Source organism: Miscanthus floridulus, chromosome 8, assembly GCF_019320115.1.
Source record: "Miscanthus floridulus cultivar M001 chromosome 8, ASM1932011v1, whole genome shotgun sequence".
Classification (NCBI taxonomy): Eukaryota; Viridiplantae; Streptophyta; class Magnoliopsida; order Poales; family Poaceae; genus Miscanthus; species Miscanthus floridulus.
The window spans coordinates 72,453,500-72,460,939 of NC_089587.1; positions in this window are offsets into that span (position 1 = coordinate 72,453,500).

Sequence of the window (7,440 nt, forward strand, 5' to 3'; positions counted from 1 at the left end):
TGTCGGTTGATGGATCAAACCGGCAGTGTTGTCCTAATCATCCGTGTCGGTTCATGGTTCAATCTGGTAGTGTTGGGCAAGCCAACACTGTCGGTTTGTTTCTAACCGGCAGTGATGGTTACGACAACACTGCCGGTTTGTTGCTAACCGACGGTGATGGCCCGTTCGTATATTATTGTTTTATAATTTATTTTAATTTATATTTTTTTATGGGATCGGGTTTCGCTTTATATACGCTACGTAGACGATAGGTCTATCAATATTAAACATTATAAATGTTACGGTTACAATTCAAATGTTCTTATCCAGATCTCGATCCCTCAAAATAAAAAAGAAATATTCTTGGACTTCTTATAATAATCTGGCGAGCCGCTCTGGGTCATACTGGTCCTTGTACTTCATGGATTGTGCAATGAAAAATACTCTATCTTTTTTCAATACCTCGGCTAAGATGAATTTTGTCAGCTCCGATTGTAGTGCGACGATCTCCATCTCTAGCAGCCTTTCGTGCTTAAATTCCTTGCACTGTAGCGAAGCATTACCCACATTAACAGACATAAATGAAATGGGGATTATACACACCAACTTATCGGCTTCTTCCGATTTCTCGTCGATGTAGCGAAGCATTGCCCACGTTACATAAAACCCGCATTCATTGTTTCCCGCCGGCTGTGATAGGTACTTCCCCTCTATTTCGACAACCTTGAATGGGACTGGCTTTCCACCTATATGACTTCTTCGGACACTGAGCAACATTAAAAGGAGAAACATTAGAAAGCGGGTATATGTGATTAGAAAATAATATGTTATTAGGATCGCTTACTAATTCAGCACTGACACCAGTGCATCCAGATGATAAAATGGTTTTTTCTTCAAGTCCCACACCTCGAGCAGATTTTTGACAAGATTAACACAAATCAAGATGAAATGGTTGCTGCAATCACAGAATCCTAATTATCGAATAATCTTAACGAAAAAAGAAGCATAAAATTAAAAGCCGAGAACATATACTCGCAGTTGTAGGCTAGAAGTATGTGGGTTTTCTTCTTCATCGTGAATTCGTCAAAAACAGTAATCAATCTCTGTTTTAGGTCTTCCACATCACATCCATAGAGGCCTAGACATGTCCTCTCATTGACTCGCATGGGGTCCAAGAAGCCTATGTAATTCCATTTGCTTTTTAGAATACAAAATTTTGCTATACACCTACATAAAATTATGGGAAGTTCTCAAAAGTTAACAATTTGTATCTCAAGAGAGTAGTTAATTGTAATATCGTGCGTGTAGGTTACTTACATAGTCCACAGCGTCAACAGTTGAACATCGAGATCGCGTTTCTGGTATAGCTGGAACAAGCACTCCCACTCGACATTGAACTTCTCTTCTTAAGGATAATTGAAAACATGTGGCGAACGGATAATAACCTCAAAACCAAAGCTGTCTGTCTTTGTTGCTTGAGCCATGTAATATTCATGTAAATGGCGCATATATGTTGTCAGATTTTTATACTCATGATCGGGAACCAAAAAATTGCCCCTTACATACTTCATTGCTGGTGTTGTCGTCCCTTGTACATCATAATAGATGGTCGCGGCCTCTTCCATGGTTAATCCTGGATTGTCTTCGATGTACTTCTGTATGTTCTTTAAATCTTTATTGTGTATTTCTTCGTCTCTTGTTGTAGCGTATTTATTCTGTGTTTGCCTTTTGAATTCGGACTTCAACATAAACGAAGGCAGTGAGGCACAGAGATTGAAGAAACTAATACAATTTTCCTTCTTGATGTGTGCTGTAAATTTTTCTTTCATCAAGGAGGTAACGCTGCCACTGAACGGCCTTTTTCTTTTCTGTTGGTCCACTTTGGGAGCATTAGCGACCGAATCTAAGGACCTTTTCTGCGACTGCGAGGATGTCCTTGATCTTGTTTTAGGCTGAGGTGGAGGAGGATGATGACGAGAATCCTGTTTTCTCGACGCTGATAAAGATGGACTCGGATGAGGAGGAGGAGGAGGAGTCTCTTTTCTCGGGGCTGATGAAGATGGAGTCGGACGAGGAGGAATAGAAGGAGACCTCTGTCTTCTCGGGGGTGATGGCTCCGGATGAGGAGGGGAGTGATCTCTGTTGGGAGATGGTGAGTTATCATCACGGGTGGGTGAAGACTCACAGTCGTCCTCATCATCAGAGGACAATTGGTGGTCAAGCTTAATGAAGCGCTTGCGCCAGGCCACTTGAGAGCCCTTGTTATGACCAAGTTTCGGCCTGTCTTCCGCTACGGGGTACTCAATGGGTATCTTGTTATACTTCTTATCAAGTATTCTATCAATGGTAACGCGAGCGTACCCCAGTGGAATTGGGTGGCCATTAATTGTCCTGTCTCCCATAGGCCAAGCCTGGCCGAGCGCCACCTTGTCCTTTGTCCATTCCTGACGGATGTACAACCTGACATTGACGGGTTCAGTGATGTCATCCACCGGATGAGGCACATTCGCCTCTTCTTCATCGAGCAGGGTCGATCCGCAGCTGCTGTGACCCCTAAACTGTGGGCTAAAGGCAGTAGGAGTAGGGATTTGTGGTACTGCTGACTCCTTGGATAGCATAATTTGCTCGACTCGCGCTTCAACGGTCGCCTCAATCCGTGCTTCCATTCTGTCTTCCATCTCTTTTAGTCTCCTCAAATACTCTGCCTCATGTTCTTCTCTACCCCTCGAGCGGCTTCGGTAAGTGTTAGATTCTTGGGGGAATGCTAGTTTCCAAGGAACAACACCGGTTCCTCTAGTGCGACCAGGGTGCTCCTTAGATCTGAGTGCTTGGGTGAGCACGTCTTTCTCCCTATTAGAAGTGCGAGTCCCTTGCCTCACCTCCTCAGTTACCTGGGAGATCCTCTAGATGAGTTCGCTCATGGGTAGATTTGAGGAGCTAAAGCTCCCGTCCTCGGCGTGCCGTACATTCCTTCCCATACAGTATATTACCGATCTGAGCTCCCAATCGGCGGTCTCAACCTGAACGCCTTCCTCAGCAAGGCGATCCATTTTTTGAAGTTCTGCTTCAAATTCTAGCATCTTTTTGGTGTAGCCACGAGAGCCGAGATGATGAGGATTCGTCGCTTTCTGTGAATTCTCCTTATTCTTCCTGCTCAGTTCTAAGTACTCCTCGGATAACCTGTATTCCTTGAAAGCCTGCCAGAAGTCCTTCTGCTTGCTAAACTGTCCACCATCGAAATCTGGCTCTTTATTTTGGAGAACAAAATTCTTGTACAATGTCCCCTTGAAATTCTTGAAGCATGTTCTCATGATTTCTTTTGCTTTTTTCTTGACTAACTCCCTGTCATACTCGGCTGGGAAAGTGAAATACTCTAGGATCTTGACATCCCATATGTAATCCTTCTCGCTTTCAGGAACCCTCCACCGATCATCATCTTTCCCAATCCACTTCCTGTACTTAATCGGGATGAAGTCCCTAACAAGTAACCCGAGGATAGTCTTGTATTTGGTCAAAGCTATAGGCAGTGAGAGTGGATCCCCGAATTCATCGAACTCAGTAATGTGCCAGTGTGTATTCCTACCAACAGGAATCTTTGACACGCCTCGCTTGGATCTGGCCTTCCTGCTACCCGAACCCTCTGGCTCCTCGGTCGGCGGAGGCTCCTTCTAGAGACACCAAGTAAGGTATGACCCTCTCAATTGATTAGCGTGTGTGGCTACATAGTGACATGATACCAAAGTTACCTGGCCATCTTAGTCATTTTGACCCAGATCGAGCAGGCCGGACGGGGTCCATGGCTGCTCGTTCTCACCGACCTAATTGACACCATCACCGTTTGTCAGATCATGCGGCTCTCCCGTCCCAGCGATATCAGCTGCTTCTTGTTGCCGATCAGTTCTTTGGCGACGGGGTAACAGGCGACGATGAGTCATGGCTGTGACACGATCGTGGTTAGTTTTGGCCGTGGACAACTACTAATAGCATATGTTCATATATATATATATATAGAACATATGTTCACCTAATCTAATAATATATGTTCATATATGAACATATTAACATATATATATATATATATATATATATATATATATATATATATATATATATATATATATATATATATATATATATATATATATATATATATATATATATGTGTGTGTGTGTGTGTGTGTGTGTTCATATATGAACATATGAACACATATATATATACATATTATATATATATAATATGTTTAATGCAAAGTCTAATAATAAGTCCACATACAACAAAGTCAAATAATAGCATATGTTCACCTAGAACAAATTCATTGTTTGATTGACCACATACAATAAAGTCCACCTACTCTTCTACGAAACTAAGCCTACATCAACTTCCAAATAAGAAAAGCGATGACCATAGCCATAAATAAAAGCATGACATCTTTCCAAGACCAAGGAGCAATTCTCCTAATCTTCACATCTCCGGCGGATGGCTTCTCTTCGATCTCCAGTGCTAGCGGATGGCCATGGTTTGCATTCATTGGACCATAGTAGGCCGGTTGCCCATGGTTTGCAAGGTAGGCCGTATGACTATAGTAGGCCCTCAAAGCTTCATCTTCTGTGTTGTATTTTTTGTGCAAATTACCAGGGTAGCGATTGACTTGAGCATAGCAATCTTCCCAGGTTCGATAAATCCCAGGCATGTGACCAACATGCACTACATACCATGCCATGGTTGCCTATACATTTAAGTAAATTAGGTTGTCATTAACACATGATTCTTATACAATTTAATATATTTATGAATAACACACGACCATTGCATAGATAGGAGTGCTTGAAAAATAGCTATTCATGTGCCTTAGTAATAGTTGTTAGATGTAGGAAAGATATAAAGAATATTTTTATTCGTTAAAAACTAAATGATGATTTAGAGAGCCAGTTTAATACTTTTGGATATACTCCTAGAGATGTCTAAGAGTCTTTAGTCTCACTATAAATCCCACAATCATCGACACGAGGTTCTTTCACAAGTATCAGTGCAGGTAAGCATCTTTCCAAATTAGTGATACTTTGATCTAAAACTTACATGGTTGGTAGGGGCAAATATGCATCTCATACTATCCCAGGAAAGTGACATGCAAAAACTCATAATAAGATAGGATTGTTGGAAAATATTCCTAGTTTAATGCACAAGGCTACATAACTATGTATTACTTGTAATCTTACATAAGTTAATAATTATGCATCTTTATGCTAATAGCATGGAGAAGATGGTTTCACAGAGAAAACATAAGTTTGTTTCACAGAGAAAATGCAAGTACTCCGAAAACAAACTACCATTAACGTTCAAAGAGCAATTTCTATCAAGTATAACGAGTCCCTGCTATATTTATCCTGGTAACCAAAAATAAAATTACGCTTTTGTTCTTATCAGTATACTGATGAATAGAGCTGAGCAACGTGCTACTAAGTAACAATGTACTACTTACTAGCAATGCGTCTAGAAACACAAAGAAACAGATAGCACACACTGTGTGGCAAACCTAGGTTCTAGCATTCACAGCTGCATGATCAAACCGTATGACAGCACACACTGCATGATCAAACTGATTCAAGTAAGCACTTGTGGGATATTTCATCAGACACGTAGCGGGCAGTGAGCCACGCACTCACCGTGGGGGTGGGAAAGCAGCTGTCTGCGCGCTCCTGAAGGCCTCGGCGGTGCTCCGGACGGCGCGGTGCTCCGGCTTGGCACGGACGGCGTGGTGCTCCGGCTTGGGACGGTGCTTCGACGTGGGGCGATGCTCTGGCATGGGGCGGTGGACGGCGTGGGGCGATGCTCTGGCGCGGGGTGGTGCTCCGGTGGCGCGAGGGGAGGGGTTGGCGTGGGTTGAAATGAATTGGGATAATTTCAACCCGCGCCACTTTTATAGCAGTAGCTCATCACTGCCGGTTCTTCTTGTAAACCGACAGTGATGGGAACATCACTGCCGGGTCACTCCCCAAACCGACAGTGATGTTCTGTAGCAGTTAGGTGTTAAGTTAGGTATTAAGTAGGATAAGTTTTTGTTTTCTTTCGAACTCCTTCTACTGGCGCAACGGTTAGGACCCCTCAACTTAGCCCCCGAGACCCGTGTTCGAGTCCCAGGCAGCCCAATTTTTTTGGTTTAATTTTATAATTTATTAAGTGGTCTAAAGGTCAAAAATATAAAATAAATGTGTTGCATCCCTGAATCGAACCGAAGCCTACAAGTTCTAGAGCAGCGGACAAACCATTGAGCTATCGCCTGATTTCCGAATGTTTGAAGGATTTTATTCCTTTAGTGATTATCTGTCCCTGCTTTGCGCGTAGGCCCCTTCAACTCCCCGGCCATGCTGGTCGCGTTGTTCCCATGAAGAGCCGCTGTTTTAATTACCAAACACTGGTCCATTGGTTGCTCGCGCCGGTTCCTAAACGCAGGCGCGCTCCCAATGCAGGCGCAATGGCGGTTCAATGGCGTTTCCCAACGTAGGTGCGCTCCGTTTCTGAGGGGAGAGCCCTTCAGTTCCCCATAAAGAGACACCGCATTTACACGTCCATTGGCTGCTCGTGTCGGTTCCCAAACGCAGGCACGCTCAACGCAGGTGCAATGGCGGTTCAATGCCGTTTCCCAACGCAGGCGCGTGCTCCGTTTTCGAGGGAGTGTGAGTTATTGCACCATGATCAGTTCCACACTGACACGCCTATATAAGCCAGGCCCCCATGCACACAGTCGGCTGCCACACCACCGCACGTCAAGAAAGCCAAGCACCGCCCTTCCCACGCACACCTCGCCCCGGCCCTCGATGTACCCGCCACCACGCACAATGGCTCGCCACTTGAAGACAACATGGGCAAAGCTCAACCTGTCGTCCTCACGTCGCCCCCTGACTCCACCGACGCCGTCGTCTGAATCGGACCTCGAGGTGAACCTCGAGGACGATCCGGACCAGGAGACCGCATCGGAGGAGGAACCGGAACCTCTTCCGGTGGAGGAGATCGTCTTCAATTCGTTGGAGACGGCTCGAAAGGAGGAGGAGGACCGGCACCTCCGTGCCATCACACAGAAGGAGACCGATGACTTCATCCTAAAGCGCGTCGTCGAGATCTCCAAGGAGGATGAGCCCGCCGCAAGGAGGAGGAGCGCCGCTGCCAGGAGGAGACCGAGCGGCGTTCTCGCGATGGACGCGGAACGGCGGCGCCGGCGCAGGGCTAAGCGAAAGAAGCGTGAAGAGGAGCACCACCGTCGGTAGCCGGGGGACGACGCATGCGACAGCACCGGCAGTAATTAGTAGCACTAGTGATTAATCAATGCCTTTATATAGGGGGATGTAATAATTTACTGGTGCTGAAAAAAACCATGTCGTCTAATCCTTTGTTTGATCATCATCACCTGAATTGGGTTGATACTTTGCATTGCATGACCTCTCATTTTATTTGCTTACATATTG